Source organism: Chrysochloris asiatica, unplaced genomic scaffold (genome assembly GCF_000296735.1).
Source record: "Chrysochloris asiatica unplaced genomic scaffold, ChrAsi1.0 scaffold00015, whole genome shotgun sequence".
Classification (NCBI taxonomy): domain Eukaryota; kingdom Metazoa; phylum Chordata; class Mammalia; order Afrosoricida; family Chrysochloridae; genus Chrysochloris; species Chrysochloris asiatica.
The window spans coordinates 20,568,141-20,586,536 of NW_006408533.1; positions in this window are offsets into that span (position 1 = coordinate 20,568,141).

The following is an 18,396-nucleotide window of genomic DNA, read 5'->3' on the forward strand; positions in this document are numbered from 1 at the left end:
TCCATGTCCTCCAGTTCCTGGTTCTGATCCCTTCCTACTATGTCTCAGTCCATCTGTGAAGAGTGAGAGGTAAAGTGCTTTATTATCATTGGCATCAAACTTCATCTCATTCAATTCAGGTTGACCCACAAAAGAACAGAAGGAACTCTTAAAAGGAGCTAGCACAAGTTCATTTTGGTGCTAGGTTGAAAATGGCCACCATTCTGGGATTATGTTTGTTCCTGAGAAGTACTTTATCCTGGGATTAGGACATCTGGCCGGAACAGCAGGTATAAAGGATGAATGGAAAGAGAGAAAAGGGATCAGACTTCGAAATCTGCAGGTCCCAGACCCATTTACAGATTAGGGACTAAGAGGAGCTTTAAGGCAGCCTAAACCTGGTTTGCAGTTTTACCAAGAAGTTAATGTTTCCTAAATATAGGAATGCAAATGTACTCATGGCAAGTATCAGCAATCTGGAGGAAAAATTTACATATTTTCCTCTGTAGAGTTCCATGAACTAGAAGTTGCATACCTAATTTATCATTCCCATCACATTGATCCCTTTTGAAGAGCATTCTATTATTTGTGGTGGTTTTTAAAATTAGTCTTCATTCTCCCCATTATGTTCTCACATTTAATAAGTATTTCATTAGATTTTCATGATCATAGTAAATTGTTAGTGGAGTTGCTATTGTTGTTAGGAGCCATTGAGTCAGTACTGATGCAAAGCAACATTATGCACAGCAGAACGAAACGCTGCTGGATCCTGGGCCAACCTCACTACTATTGCCATGCTTGAGTCCATTGTTGCTGCCACTTGGCCAATCCAACTCGTTGGGGGTCTTCCTCTTTTTCTCTGACCCTCCACCTTACCAAAGATGATATCCTTCTTCTGTGACTGGTCCCTCCTGACAATATGTCCAAAGTAGGAGAGACGAAGTTTGGCCTCCAAGGAGCACTCTGGCTACACTTCTTCCAAAAGGGATCTATTGGTACTTTCGGCAGCCCAAGGCACTTTCAATATTCTCCTCCAACACCATAACTCAAAGGCATCAAATCTTCTACAGTCTTCCTTATTCACTGTCCAGCTTTTGTATGCATATGAGGTTATTGAAAATACCATGGCTTGGGTCAGGCACACCTTAGTCCTCAAGCTGACATCTTTGCTCTTCAACACTTTAAAAAGGTCTTGTGCAGCAGATTTGCCTAATGCAATACATTTTTTGATTTCTTGACTTCTGCTTCCATGAGTATTAATAGTTGATCCAAGAAGATTGAAGTCCTTGACAACTTCAATCTTTTCCCCATTGATAAGAATGTTGTTTATTGCTCCAGTGGTGAAGATTTTTGTTTTCTTGACATTGAGATGTAATCCATACCGAAGGCTGTGCTCTTTGATCTTCATCAGTAAATGTTTTAAGGCCTCTTCACTTTCAGCAAGCAAGGTTGTATCATCTGCATATCGCAGCTTGTTAATGAATCTTCCTCCAATCCTGATGCCACATTTTTCTTCATATTTGCTCAGCATACAGGTTGAATGAGTATGGTGAAAGAAAACAACCTTGTCATACACCTTTTTATATTTTAAAACATTCAGTGTTCCCATGTTCTGTTTGAACAACTGCTTTTTGGTCCAGGTACAAATTCCTCATGAGAACAATTAAGTGTTCTGGAATAGTTATACTTCACAATGTTGTCCATAGCTTGTCATGATCCACACAATCGAAAGCCTTTGTGTAGTCAATAAAGAACAGGTAAACCTCTTTCTGACATTCTCTGCTTTCAGATAAGATCCATCGGACATCAGCAATAATATCCCTCATACCACAGCCTCTTCTGAATCCGGCATGAACCTCTGGAAGTTCTCTGTCAATGTATGATTGTAGCCATTTCTGTATTACCTTTAGCAAAATTTACTCACATGGGATATCAACGATTGTCTGATGATTCCCGCATTTCGCTGGGTCACCTCTCTTTGGAATGGGCACAAATATGGATCTCTTCCAATCAGTTGCCAGATAGTTGTCTTACAAATTTCTTGGCTGAAATAAGTGAGTACCTCCTGTGCTGCCTCACTTTCTGGAAAGATTTCATTTTTTATTCCATCAATTCCTGGTGCCTTGTTCTTTGCCAATTCCTTCAATGCACCTTGGACTTCCTCCTTCAGTATCATTGGCTCTTGATCATCTGCTACCTCTTGAAATGGTTGAACATTAACCATTTCCTTTTTGTACAGTGATTCTGTGTATTCCTTCCATATTCTCTTGATGCTTTCTGCATCATTCAATAATTTGAATGTCTCTGAGTTTCTCCATATTCCCTTTATGCCACTTCATCAAAGAAACTCACTCCCATTTCCTACAAGTTATAATCAAGGCCAACTGTCACATGTATTTTTTTCTGCTTCAAGTTTAATAGTACTGTCCCTACTTAGGATGTTTAGGGACTTCCATTTTATTTAAGACCTTACTTCTGTACCTTTTTAGTCTTGCAAACTTTTTCTTTAAGTCAATTAATTTTTTGTCTCAGTTATTATGTCTACATTGGACTTTAAAAACATCTGTGAAAAAGTGTTTGGCACAAATCTAATATATTCAGATTCTTTGAAACAATTTACAAATAGATCAGAGTTTTTATGAGTGAGAAAATTCCTTCAGAAAAGCACTAAAAACAATTTTAAGTAAAGTCCATGGTTAAAAGCATTTATCAATTCTTAGAATGTGTTTTCCTCTAACTTTATGTAAAACTCAAACTCCTGTATAAGAGCAATATATTGTCTTTTTAAGTGCCATGACAAAAAGCACCATAAGTAAATAAAAGACTCATGTGCACCAAATTAACATTACCTAAATGTACAATTCAGTGACATTAATTCCGTTTTCTTTTTTTGTCTTACATTAGCATAAACTCACTACCCTCAAAGTTTCCTATGCAGTTTTTCAAGTTGCCTTTGTCAGTTTGATCTCATATATATAGATCCTGAAAGGGAGCAATGCTCAAGGCAGACATTTTTTTTACTGAACCCAAACATGTTGCTATTGAGTCATTTTTGACACATAGAAACCCAATCAGACAGAATTGAACTGCCCCAGAGAGTTTGTTCTTTTTAAGTGACGTGGTGTCAGTTTAGTTCGGACTCATGGATACCCTGTGGGTTTGGACCATTGACCTTGTGGCTCAAATTGACCTTGCAGTCCAGCCTATATATTATCTGTGGCACAACAAGGCTATAAATCTTTATGGAAGCAGATTGCCACATCTTTTCCCCACAGATTGGCTAGTGGTTCTAACCACCAACATTTCAGTTGGCAGCAAGTGCTTTAATCATTGTACCACTGGGACTCCTTACAATCTTTACTTGTTAAGCTAAATTATTGTTTGGTTTTCAGAAGACATCAGGGGATCTTTTCGGTTTAAGGCCTAAAGATCTTCTCAGAACAATTGTTTTAGGTACTCATCTAGCCTTAATAGCACCTGAAAGTTTGGAGTCCATGAAAGTTTAAATTTCTGTTCTACACTTCTCCCTTTTTAATCAGGATTCTTCTAAAGGATATTTATCAAAATATTCAGTAATAGTAGCTAGGTACCATCTGGATCTTCTAGTTTTATGACAAAGGAGGCACTTGTTCATGGAGGCATTCATTCAGTATCTCTGTCCTATTCCTGACTCTCCTCCTTCCTCTGACTTTCCAACTGTTTAATATATGAAATTAGGATAAACTCATGACAGAAATGCAAACTGAAAAAACATTGAGATATAATTTATAATCTACTAGATTATAAATGATATGAAAACACTTAATGGCACACTACATAAGTGAAGGTGTGGGCAATTCTCAGAAGTTTGTGGGAGCAAAATTTGGAAATAACTCTCAAATTTATAAATATACTTACTCTTTGATGCAGCAGTTCCACTGTTAGGATTATATTTTATAGATATGTGTAAAAATAATTAAGTTCAGGTCACTTACATTAGTAAAACACTGCAGCAATCTTAATGGATATTAATTGGAGAGAGAAAAAATACAATAATAGTAGATCTATATAAGAGAATGGAGTCCTGGTGTGGCACTGCAGGTTAATGCGCCAGATTGCAAAGCCATTTGAACTGCAAGGTTGGTGGTTCAAGCTCACCAGCTGCTCCTCGGAAACTCTACACAGGGTCGCTATGGATCAGAATCGACTCGATGGCATTTCAAAACAACAACAACAACAACAATATAAGAGAATACTATGCAACAATAAAAAAGAGTAAGGAAAGTCTTTGTGTATTGAAATGATCTCCAAAATACCTTCTTTCTTGAAAAATAATTAAGACACAGAGGTTGTTTGAAATCTAAAAGTTTGTTATGTGGGTGCAAAAAATGTGAGGAAAATAAACTTGCAGATTTTTTAAATTAACTTGCTTGAATATACAAAGCATATCACAGAAAGGTTGAGGAAGAACCTGAAAGCAATTTTGTTTTTGTATGTGTGGAGAAGATAATTAGCTTTATGCATATGGAGTCCTGGTGTGACTCTGTGTGTTAATATGCGGGACTGCAAAATGGTTTGAACTGCAAAGTTGTCAGATCAAGCTCACCAGTCGCTCCTCGAAAATCCCATACAGGGTTGCTATGGGTCGGAACAGACTCAAAAGCACACAACAACAGATGAGGTTACATGGACAATGTTCAATGTACTTCTGTGCTTATCTTTTGATTCTCTTGCCATTTTAATCCTTTGATTATAAAGACATGCATTTAAGTAAATTTAAATATAGAAGCACATGCTGTATTTATTTTCTAAGGCTGCTGCCACAAACTACTCCACCTAGATGCCAATGCAAACAATTCTCTAGAGTTACTGAACCTAGCAAGCATTTCTTGGGACAATGTAATAAATATCTGACCTTGGTAGTGAAGTTCAGATTCCTCACAACCCTGTCATATTCATAAATAACTGATTTTCGGTAGTAGATATTGTGGAAATTAGAACAGATAATACAATATTTTTTCAATGTAGCCTAAAGACTAGAAATGTATTATTTCACTGTCTAAAGGCTAGATGTATTCACATTTAGGGTGTTGACAGGGTCATATTGTCTCTGAAAATCCTTCTTTACCTCTCTAGCTTCTGGTAGTCCCCGGTGTTCAATGACCTGTGGCAGCATAACCTCAATCTCTCCCTTTGTCTTCATATGGCCATCTTCCATTTGTGTCTCTTCTAAAAGGACATAACCCATGCATGTCTCTTCTCTTTTTATGAGGACTTTAGTCATATTGGATTAGGACCCATGCTACTCAGGTATAACCTAAAGTTAAGTGATTAAATCTAGAAATATATTATTTCCAAATGAGGTCACACTCAGTTACCAAGGGTTGTTGTTGTTGTTGTTAGGTGCCATTGAGTTGGTACCGACTCATAGTGACCTTATGCACAGCAGAACGAAACACTGCCCAATCCTGGGCCAACCTCACTACTGTTGCCGTGCTTGAGTCCATCAATGCTGTTACTTGGCCAATCCATCTCATTGGTGGTCTTCCTGTTTTTCTCTGACCCTCCACTCTACCAAACATGATATCCTTCTCCAGCAACTGGTCCCTCCTGACAATATGTCCAAAGTATGAGAGACGAAGTTTGGCCATCCTGGCCTCCAAGGAGCACTCTGGCTGCACTTCTTCCAACACGGATCTGTTGGTTCTTTTGGCAGCCCATGGCACTTTGAATATTCTCCTCCAACACCATAACTCAAATGCATCAATTCTTCTATGGTTTTCCTTATTCACTGTCCAGCTTTCACATGCATATGAGGTTATTGAAAATCCCATGGTTTGGACCAGGCACACCTTAGTCCTCAAGCTGACATCTTTGCTCTTCAATACTTTAAAAAGGTCTTGTGCAGCAGATTTGCCTAATACAATACATCGTTTGACTGCTGTTTCCTTGAGTGTCGATAGTTGAGCCAAGAAGAATGAAGTCCTTGACAACTTCAATCTTTTCGCCACTGATAAGAATGTCATTTGTTGTTACAATGGTGAGGATTTTTGTTTTCTTGACATTGAGATATAATCCATAGCAAAGGCTGTGCTCTTTGATCTTCATCAGTCAATATTTTAAATCCTCTTCACTTTCAGCAAGCAAGGTTGTATCATCTGCATATCACAGGTTGTTAATTAGTCTTCCTCCACGTTTTTCTTCATAGAACCCAGGTTCTTGGATTATTTGCTCAGCATACAGGTTGAATAAGTATGGTGAAAGAATACAACCCTGTCATACACCTTTCTTAATTTTAAACCATTTGGTGTTCCCATGTTCTGTTCGAATAAATGCCTCTTGGTCCAGGTACAAATTCCTCATAAGCACAATTAAATGTTCCGGAATACTCATACTTCGCAATGCCGTCCAAAGCTTGTTATGATCCATGCAATTGAAAGCCTTTGCATAGTCAATAAAGCACAGGTAAACAACTTTCTGACATTTTCTGCTTTCAGCCAACATCCACTGGACATTAGCAACGATCCACGGCCTCTTGTGAATCTTGCTTAGGCTTCAACATATCTTTTTTTTTTTCTTTAGGGGAAGATGTGGTACAATTCAATCCACAAACATTTTCTGTAGTTATTAACATTTTTTACATTTTTAATTCTGCTGAAAATAATTGATCATCTAATTTTGATGACTGATTGGATGAGTGTATTAAATACTGTATTGGGTTTCCGAGAAGCAGCTGGTTCAAGCTCACCTGCTGATCCTCAGAAACCCAATACAGGGTCCCTATGAGTCGGACCCAATACAACAGCACTTCACAACAACAACAATAGAGGTGCTATGAGAAGCAAAAAAGAAGTATGTATATCAGCTGTATACAATACACCTTATAAAGTTAATGGGAATGAAAATATTTATTAGACAAATCATTGTCTAAGTTAAAAGATAACTCTCCTACTCACTGAAGGCTTCCAGTTATTTACTCAGAGAACTGTAGAACTAGGCCTAGACATGATCAGGTGCTAGTCTTTGGATATTTCTCCGCCCCAATGAGGAACTTTCATATGGGAGATTCAAAAGGGAAAACACATTATATACCATTTTAGGAAAAAGACATCTTCTTCATTTTCTTGGTTCTTAAGAGATTTCATTTCCTAGAATACAGCCTAGAATTCCCTGAAACACACTTTCATCTAACCTCTGTTCATTTACTTCCTCTGGATTGATTCTAGGCTTCTCTCTTCCCCTGGGTTTCTGAGGGTGTGGAACCCCGTATGCCAGTTCTGGCCTAGACCAGCAGAGGGCCTGAGAGTCTTCCCTTCCTGTCTGAACAGCAATGCCAATGACATTATCCCAGTTTCATAATGCTTGACTTCCCAGGTACCTTAGGCAGGAGAGAGTCAGGTTCAGTCTTCTAGGATGTCACCTAGTCCCATCTAAATGATCAAATAATTTCCATTCATACATTAGTTAGTAATGAAGTAGGAGGGCAAAGAAAGCACAATCCAAAGCAATATTTTAAAAAGCTCACTGGAGCAATGAGCTATATAAAAATGGATTTGGTGATAATACAAAAAGCTAGGATGGGAAAGCTGCAAGAGAGTTGCTTATTTCAGCCAGGAAAGTGAACTATAAAGCTAACAAATTGAGTAAGGAGCCAATACCAAACAATACAAACTCTCCTGAATTTTTGAGTAGGTAATGAGGCTCCAATGAAACAACAAAAAGTGTTTTACAAGTATTATTCCAGTATTCAGAGTATGCTTTAGAATTTTAGGATCATTTGTAATGATGGGTATTACTAGTCAGGTTCCCTGTGAAATCCACTTGGAGACAGAGATTGTTGTTGAGTGCCATTGAGTAGATTCATCGAGACCTCTTGTGACCCCATAGGATTTTCTTGGCTGTAGTATTGAAAGGACCCGATCACTAGGTCTTCCACCTGCAAAGCTGCTGGTTGGGTTAGAACAACCAACCTTTCAATTAATAGTCAGATGCTTAACTGTTGAGCCACGAGAATTCCTGAGACAGAGACTACCACTGTATAGCTCAGTGTGGAGTGCTCTCAGAAGGAGCTACAGCTGTGAAAGGAAGGGATGAAGGATGCAGGAGGAAACATCAGGCAATACATGGAAAGGTTGGACAGTGATGTAGTAGGAACAAAGGCCAACCCTGATTCTTTGGGTTTCAAGGACAGAGTTATCCCAAATTATGAACAAAGGGGCCACAGCCCTTTATGCTCTTCAGCATTTTTCTGTTACTTCAGATTATAAATGAGAGCTGCCCCTAGGGATGAGGTGTGATTGAAGTCAAGACAGTTCTCTTTTTTCAAAAGCAGGTTTAAAAAAAAAAAAAAAAAAAGACTCAGCTGAGACCTGTTCACAGTAATTCTTAGCATCCAAGTTAGTAAATAAGTGCTTTGGTTCTGATGGGTGGGCATTTGGTCAATTACCACATCACCCAGTATCATGCGACTGATCTGGTTTAGGATGGGATTCTACTTTCAAACTCTACTGTGTATACATAAAACTCAGTTCAGATAAGTCATCTTTCTTTAAAAATAGTGTGGGTTCATTGTATTTCTGAAAAAAGAATACCATCTGACAGCTGTGAGTTATTCTAACAGTCACTTCCAGGATTTCGCCGGAATCTGATAGAGGAGGATTTGTGTTTGGCACCGGTGTTAACCTATATTCCTGGCACAGGTCTTCATCCCCTCAAACACACACCTGAGAACTCAAATAGCTCACAGTTGGAACTGCCGGCAATCTTATTTGTGATAACAAAATGGAAAGGTTCAAGCCAAGAAAATTTTAAAAAGACATACGGCATGACAGATGACGCTCACACCAAGAAAGCCAAGGGCAAGTTAATCCACCCTCACCTGAAGGTATCCAGATATGAAGAAAACTGTGTACAAATCCCAGCTGAGCCCTTCCTAGCCAGCAGGACCAAAAGCAGGGCTCAACATATGTGTGGGGGGATAAAGTAGCTGTGGACACAGTGTGATTTTGAGGGGTTTGTAAAATCCTATGGTTCCAGAGTACTTCCTCCAGACGTAGTTGATATCCTGAAATTTCACCACATCTTACGGGAGGGTCTGATTCTTGTCAATCATCGGTCCTGAAAATTCAGAAACAGGGATTAGTGCGAGGTGTGTTTATTCAATTATCTCAGGAACTAGTCATGTCATCTTGGACAAGATTCCTCTCTGGACCTCAGAATCTGTGGTTTGATGCAGAAGCTGCCAATCTGATGCCTTTTGCTTTTTCCCAGTATGTGTGTGGCATCAGACCCTTATTAGCATTGATTCTACACCCACTCCATTGTTATGTTCAGCTACATTGAAAATTCTTGTTTAGTTGACAACTTCTGTATCTTAAATGTGACACAATTATTTTTGGATCACTAAGACAGTATGCTCATCTCAGGAAAACCTCTAAGACTTAACTAGGAACCCTCTCATTGGACTTAGTGTGTGTGTTTGTTGGGATAAAAAGGGGTAGAATATGCAGACCCAACCTGTGTGTTCTTTCCATTCCCAACCTGAAATTTTACTGTATATCTCCTTAATTCTCCACCAAGGCAACTGATCAAGGAGCCCTCCTGCAAAGAAGAGGGCTAATATTTGCATATCTGGCATTGTTATAATCCTTTGTCTAACCTTGATTATTTGTACCTCAATATCCCAGCACAGTGCCTTGTATGTTTTAATTTGAATGACTGGCTAAAATGAATGACTAGGCAAAAAAAAAAAAAAATGAATTAGAAAAGTGAAAGATGATTAGCCAGTTTCCCACCAGAAAGCAAGAAGAATTGTATTCTCAAGAAAATCATTTATTGAATTGGGTTAAGAGAATCAACAGTTTGTTGGGGATCCTGAGGACTCATAACAGTAAGACGGTATTGCCAACTTCAGCATAAAGATCAATGAAGAGCTATCTGACAAGATCTGTGGAGAAAGAAAGTTATAGTCATCTTGAAATCTTGATGCTAAAGCTGGAAAAAGGCAGAGGAAGGCATCTTTTGGAGTCTTTCTCTTTCTTCACTTGATGCTGTCTTTCACTGGTCAAATTCAATCAGAAGTCAAAGGACAAGCGAACCCTAAAGATGCAGGCTATTAGGATCAGTACTGAGTCTTAGAAGGTAGAGCCACCACTTGTCTACTTGTCCTATTGTGGTGCCTTGTATGTTGCTGTGGTGCTGACAGCTATGCCACAGGTATTTCAAATAGCAGCGGGATCACTCATGGTGGTCAGGACTAGGGAGAAGAAGAGGCAGACAACTTCTGAAGGGTTAGTGTTGTCAAGTCAGGTCTGATTCAAAGTGACCCTGTACAGTGTTTCCAATGAGTGACTGGTGGGTTAGAATTACCAACCTGGTGTTTGGCAGTCCAATGTTGATTTTACAGTGAAACCAAAAACTTATGAATGGCAGCAGAAGACTGTCAGACATAGTGTTGGAAGATGAGCCCCTCAAGTTGGAAGGCACTCAGAATAGGACTAGGGAAGATGAGCTGCCTCCTCAATGTACAGTTGACCATAATGGCATAAACAGAGCAAAGCGTACAGGATCTTCATTTGCTGATGTGACAAGACTCAAAATGAGAAGAAACAGCTGCAAACATCCATTAATCATCAGGACATGAACTATAAGAAGTATGAATCTAGGAAATTGGAAGTTGTCAAAAATGATATGGAATACATTAAGATCAATAACCTATGCTGAAATGGACCACTTTGAATCAGACAATTATATGGCTTACTTCACCCACTGGGAACAACACATTCAAGAGAAATGGCATCACATTTATCCTCAAAAAAATAAATTCAAGATTTATCTTGACATACTGTCCATGCTAGAATAATATCCATACTCCTTCATGGAAGACCAGTTAATACCATTATTATTCAAATGTACTCACCTAAAACTAAAGCCAGTGATGATGAAACTGAAGAATTCCACCAACTCTTTCAGTCTGAAATTGATCAAACCTGCAATCAAGATGCATTGATAATTACTGGTGATTAGAATGTGAAAGTCTAAAACAAAGAGGAAGGATCAATAGTTGGAAAATATGGACTAGGTGACAGAAATGATGATAGAGGTCACATGACAGAATTTTGCAAGATCTATAAATAATTCATTGCAAATGTACATGGGCATCACCAGACGTAACACAAAGGAATCAAACTGACTGCATCTGCTGGAAGAGATGATGGAGAAGTTCAATACAATCAGCCAAACAAGGCCAGGGGCCAAGTGTGAAACAAACTGTCAGTTGCACAAACTTCAAGCTGAAGCTAAAGAAAATTGAAACAGAGCTACAATATGATCTAGAATGCATACCACCTGAATTAAGAGACCATCTCAAAGGCAGATTTGATTCATTAGACACTAATGACCAAAAAACAGAGGAGTTGTGGGATGACATCAAGGATATCCTCCATGAAGAAAATAAAAGACCATTAAAAAGACATGAAAGGAAAGATAAAAATGGATGTTAGGAGAGACTATGAAACTTGCTCATAAGCATAGAGAAACTAAAGCAATGGGAAGAAATGAGAAAGTGAAAGAGCTGAATAGAAAATTCTGCATGGTAGCTCAAGAAGACAAAATCTATATTATAATGAAATGGGCAAAGACCTGGAGTTAGAAAAACAAATGGAAAGGACACACTCAGAATTTCTCAAGCTGAAAAACTGAAGAAAACTATTAAAGCCTTGATTTGTGATATAGAACTAGACTATGGACATAATATTGAATAATGCAGAAAGCATCAAATGAAGATGGAAGGTACATACAGAGTCAGTGTAATGAAAAGAATTAGATAGTGTACAAACATTTCAAGAGTTAGTAATTGTTCAAAAAATAATGGTATTGAAGGAAGAAGTCCAAACTGCACTGATGGCATGGACACAAAAACAAGATTCCAGGAATACAAATTGAAATGTTTTAACAAACTGATGCAGCTCTGAAGATGCATACTTATCTATGCCAAGAAACTTGGAAAATAGAAACCTGGCGAACTAATTGGAAGATATCATATTTGTTCTCATTCCAAAGAAAGGTGACAAAATGGAATATGGAAATTACTGACCAAAATCATTAATATATTGGAGGCCAGTACATCTTTAGAGTTGCTGGCTGAAAGTGAAGAGGACTTGAAACATTTACTTATGAAGATTAAAGAGCACAGCCTTCGATATGGATTACATCTCAATGTCAAGAAAACAAAAATCCTCACCACTGGACCAATAAACAACATTCTTATCAATGGAGAAAAGATTGAAGTTGTCAAGGACTTCATTCTTCTTGGATCAACTATCAACACTCACAGAAGCAGCAGTCAAGAGATCAGACGACGTATTGCATTGGGCAAATCTGCTGCACAGGAACTTTTTAAAGTATTGAAGAGCAGAGATGTCAGCTTGAGGACTAAGGTGCACCTGACCCAGGCCATGGTGTTTTCAATAGCCTCATATGGATGCGAAAGCTGGACAGTGAGTAAGGAAAATCATAGAAGAATTGATGCCTTTGAGTTGTGGTGTTGGAGAGAATACTGAAAGTGCCATGGACTGCCAAAAGAACCAATAGATCTGTTTTGGAAGAAGTACAACCAGAGTGCTCCTTGGAGGCCAGGATGGCTAAGCTTCGTCTCTCCTACTTTGGACATATTGTCTGGAGGAAACAGTCGCTGGAGAAGGATGTCATGCTGGGTAAGGTGGAGGGTCAGAGAAAAAGAGGAAGACCCCTAATGAGATGGATTGGCCAGGTGCCATCATTGATGGACTCAAGTGTGACAGCGGTAGTTAGGTTGGCCCAGGATTGGACATTGTTTCATTCTGCTGTGCATGGGGTTGCTATGAGTCGGTTCCAACTCGATGGCATCTGACAACAACAACAACAACATCTTTAGAATAAGCACTCACCAGCCATTCTGCAGTAGAAAATTGAAGATTTCTGCTCCCCCCAAAATTAACAACCTCAAAACCCTTCGATGGTTCCTATGAGTCAGAACCGACTCAATGGCACTTAACAGCAACAACATCATTATTATCACAAGGAAGTAAAATTTTGCTGAATATAATTTAAAAATGATTGCAGCATTACATTGAGAGGGAAGATCAAGCCAGATTCAGAAGAGGATGTGGAATGAGGGATATTATTGCTGAGGTCAGATGGATCCTGGCTGAAAGCAGAGAATGTAGGAAAGATGTGTATTTGTGATTTATTGACTATGCAAAGGCATTCTACTGTGTGGATCATAACAAATTTTGGATAAAATTGCAAAGAATGAGTAATACAAAACATGATCATGAGGAATCTAAACACAAACCAAGAAGCAGTCAATGTTAAAGAACAAGGAATACAGAATGGTTTAAATTCAGAAAATGTGCCAGTGTTGTATCCTTTTACCATATTTATTCAATCCACATGCTGAGCAAATTATCCACTGAGATGGATTATATACGAAGAAGAACATGGCATCAGGATTGGAGAAAGACTCTAAAAACCTCCTGTGATATGCAGAAGATGCAACTTGTTTGCTGAAAACTAAGAGAACTTAAAATACTTATTGATGAAGATCAGACTACAGTCTTCAGTGTGGATTGCACCTCAGTGTAAAGAAAACAAGTTTCTCACAAGAGGATCAGTAAATAACATCAGGATAAATGGAAAAAAGATTGAAGTTGTCAAAGACTTTATTTTGCTTGGATCCATAATCAATATTCATGGAAGCCACAGTCAAGAACTCTAAAGACATATTGTATTAGGCAAATCTACTGTAAAGACCCTTTTACAATGTCAAAGAGCAAAGATGTCAGTTTGAGGACAAAGTCATACCTAACCCAAACCATAGTATTTTCAATCACCTCATATTCATGGGAAACAGATCATGAATAAGGAAGACCTTAGGAGAATTGATGTATTTGAATTATAGTGTTGGAGAAGAATACTGAAAGTACCATGGACTACCAGTATTGGAAGAAGTACAGTCAGAATGCTATTTAGAAGCCAAGGATGATGAGATTTTGTCTTTTCTATTTCAGACATTTATTCAGAGAGGACTGGTCCCTGGAGAAGGACATCATGCTTGGTAAAGTGGAGGGTCAGCAAAAAATAGGAAGAACCCCCAATAAGATGGATTGACATAGTAGCAGCAACAACAGGCTCAAACATAACAACTGTCAAAATGGCACAGGATCAGACAGGGACTTGCTATGTTGTCTGTCCGTAGAGTTTCTATGAATTGGAGATGACTCGAGGGCACCTAGCAATAAGAACAAGAGGGCAGAGGTTTGTAACTGCAGGATATAAATGATGATTAACAGACCAAAAGTTATGTAAGCAATTTTTAAATGATGGGAAGATGAATGTAGGCAAAGATTTTAGAGAGAAAGAAAAAATCATCATGGGAGGGAAAAAGAGCCACCTTAAGCTGCTGGGGAGATTGATAAATACTTTATATTATTTCGAGTTTGGAAATGACTAGCCCTAAGCCTCGACTTGTAATATGGAAAAATTCTATGGGCAAAATGTTGAATGATGCAGAAAACACCGAAAGAAGATGGAAGGAATACAGACTTACTGTACACAAGAAATGGTCAGCATTTAACCATTTCAAGAGGTAGCATATGATCAAGAAGTATACTGAGCGAAGAAGTCCAAGGTACACGTAAAGCATTGGCAAAGAACAAGACTCCAGCAACTGATGGAATACGAATTGAAATCTTTCTGTAAACTGATGTGGCATTGGAGGCACTAACTCATCTATGCCAAGAAATTTGGACGACCGATTGGATGAGATCCACATATGTGACCATTCCAAAGGCAGATGATCCAATGGAATATGAAAATCATTGGACAATACTATTCATATTTATGCCAGTAAAATTTTGCTAAAAAAAAAATTAAAAAAAATGGCTGTAGCAGAACACTGATAGGGAACTGCCAGAGGTTTAGGCCAGATTCAGAAAAGGAGGTGGAATAAGGTTTACCATCGATATCATCGAGCGTCACATGGATCTTGATTAAACAGAGAATCCCTGAAAGATGTTTACCTGTGCTTTATAGACTATGCAAAGGCTTTCAATTATGTGGATCATGACAAGTTATGGGCTATGTTGCAAACAACGAATACTCTGGAACACTTAAGTTTACTCATGAGAAACCTGTACAAAGACCAAGTGGCAGTTGTTTGAACAGAACAAAGGAACAACAAATGATTTAAAACAGGGAAAGGTATGCACCAGGGTTGTATTCTTTCCCCATACACATTCATTTCATATTCTGAGCAAATAATTTAAGAAGCTGAATTATAAGAAGCAGAATGTGGCATCAAAATTGGAGGGAAATCATTAATAGTCTGCAATATGCAGATGATACAACTTTGCTTGCTGAAAGTGAAGAGAATTTAAAACACTTACTGATGAAAATCAAAGACCACAGCCTTCAGTATGGGTTGCACCTCAATGTAAAGAAAAAAAGAAATCCCCACCACTGGACCAGTAAATAGCAACAGATAAATGGAGAAAAGATTGAAGTTGTCAAAGACTCTATTTTGCTTGGATCCACTAGTTGTTATGAGGTGGGTTGCCAACTGTAACGTCAGCAGTTTGAAACTACCAGCTGTTCCATGCGATAAAGATGAGGTGTTCTGCTCCCGTAAAGATTTACAACCTCAGAAACGCTGTGCAGAGTCACTATGAGTTGGAATTGACTCTATGGTACTTAACAACAACAACCATCAACATTATGAGCAGCAGTAAAGAAATCAAATGACGTATTATTGCATTAGCCAAATATGTTGCACAAAACCTTGTTAAAATATTCAAGGGCAAAGATGTCAGTTTGAGGACTAAAGTATGCTTGACTTAAGCTATGGTATTTTCAATAACCTCATATGTATGTGAAGGTTGGACAATGAATAAAGACCATAGAAGAATTGATGCATTTAAGTTATGGTGTTGGAGGAGAATATTAAAAGTACCATGGACTCCCTAGAAAACAAATCTGTGTTGGAAGAAATACAGTCTGTATGCTCTTTTGAAACCAGGATGGCCAGACATTGTCTTTCACACATTGGACATATTATCAGGAGGAGCCAATCCCTGGAGGATTGGTAAAATGGAGGGTCAGTGAAAAAGAGGATGACCCCTAACAAGATGGAATGGCACAGTGGCAGCAGCAATGGGTTCAAGTGTAGCCATGGTTTTGAGATTGGCCCAAGATTGGCAATATTTTGTTCTGTTGTATATGAGGTAGATATGATTCAGTACCTACTCCACAACACCTACAACAATGACAACAATAATAATTATAATACCATTCAAGAAATATGATTCCCCTTCATCTCAAGAGTATCTCAAACAGTATTTATTCTTGTGTATGTAGTGTATTCTCAAAAGGGGACACTTAGAAAATATAAGCTTTTCAAATTAAATACTTGTTTTAAAAGAGTAACAATCATTCTTGCTTTGTGTATATTATCTGATTTTATTCTTATGAAATCCAAGAGGAATATATTATTATCCTTGTTTCACAGTTGAAGAAACAGGTTAACAACAATCAAGTGACTTGCCCAAAGTCAGACAAGTAGGATGTAAGAGAAGCAGATGGGTAGGACTGCAGAGCTGGTTTTCCTAAACACTAGGTTTTTCATCACTCTGTCATGCTGTTTGGGTTTGGATCATGTGCATAGACTTTTTTTTTTTTTTAATTGCATTTGAGTTACTGGGTTCAAATAGGTTTTCTCTGGTGGCTACTATAAGCAACTAAATAATATTTAATGCTTCCATTACAGGGTTATGGAGAGAATTTATGTTGCTGTTAAGAAGATCAAATATAGTCAATCAATCCAGAAACCCAAATTTGTTGTTTATCATATGTTCAAAGTGATGTTGACATAGTGGTGTACCAAAGAAACCCTTGGTATTTTAGGATCCTATGTTGTATGTAACATGATTAGAATTGAAACTATAATTTCAGAACAGGACAAAGTAATGATATGCCCAAATTGCAGTAAGGGGAAGAAGCTCCTAAGAGAATGAAGTGAGAGTAGATTTCAAATGTATTCCTTTGTTTTCCAGACCAGTGTCCATTCCTCCATTCAACTTTCTCTGATCACCTGCAACCTCCTCTGTGCTTCTTGTATTGCTGCTTGCCTTTATGATGGGATATACTTACACTACATTCTAAATATGCTACTAACTCTTTCTCTGATTAGAATAAGCTCATTGAAAACATAGCTCATTTCTTGTTTTATATGTCTCAATCCTTAGCTCTAGCCTCAAATTTTATCTTTAGAATCCAATATTTCTTAATTGAATTGTGATGATTGATTACAGGATGTTAAAATATAGACTATTAATATGTAAGTTTTTATTGTGTCATTTAAAACATAGTTGAACTCCTTCAACTTTCTTTGTAGACTAGATTATTGTATGTCAAATTACCATTTAAATGCAGAGGGGAACTAGCTATTTCTTGGGAACATTTTGGTGAATACGCTTGTAAAGGAAAAAATCACCTTGAAGTTTAAGAGAATTCTGATTTCCATACATCAGTTTTGCTTCAAGCAGTGAGCATCTGTATGTGGCCAAATGGAGAAAAGCTTGGAAGCATAGCTTTTGGGACTGAAATGGAATTTAATGTGTATTTTAAAATACAAATTGCATCTTCACATGGTGAGGTCCATGTTGCGATGATGGAAAGCAAATCTGTATTTTTGTAGCCAGGTTTCCACTACAATAATCTTAAAACCACTATAAAAATGAGGTGCTGATAACCATGTGGAAATAAAAGGAAGGAAAAATCACACATAACTTCTCATTTTCTTAATAATGACTTCCTTATTTCTTTCTGAGTTTATTCAACCTCAAGTTGACTTGAATAATAATAAAATATGAATATTATATATGTACATATATATACATATGTATATATAGACCTTTTTCATATTTATTCCACTATCTCCTCAAACAATACAACTAAGTTAGTTGGTGCAGGACAGAGGGTTAGCTAGTGAAGTGAGGGGCAGGGAAGTAAGAAAAGAGACCAGGAAGGATATCATTCATGTCTAGTGGAACAGAGATGCAATACTGATAGAAGAAAATGCTGTGACAACTTTTAGAGTGAGGGATTTGGTACATCACATAATTATTCTTTCAGCAATTGATCAGTTTTTAAATTGCCTGTGTTGGGCACTGGAACTAGAGAAGTGAACAAATTCAGGTATGGTTTAGAGGAGTTTACTGTCAGCTTATAAGGAAAAATCACCAATCTGTCAGTTTGTTTTATTTTGGTGATTTGTGTACTATGTGATGTTGGAAATTGTCACTGGCATTTCAAATACTAACAGGGTTAGATTTCAGTGTAACTTCCAGACTAAGATCAACTAAGAAGAAAGTGCTGGTGATCTACTTTTGAAAATTAGTCAAT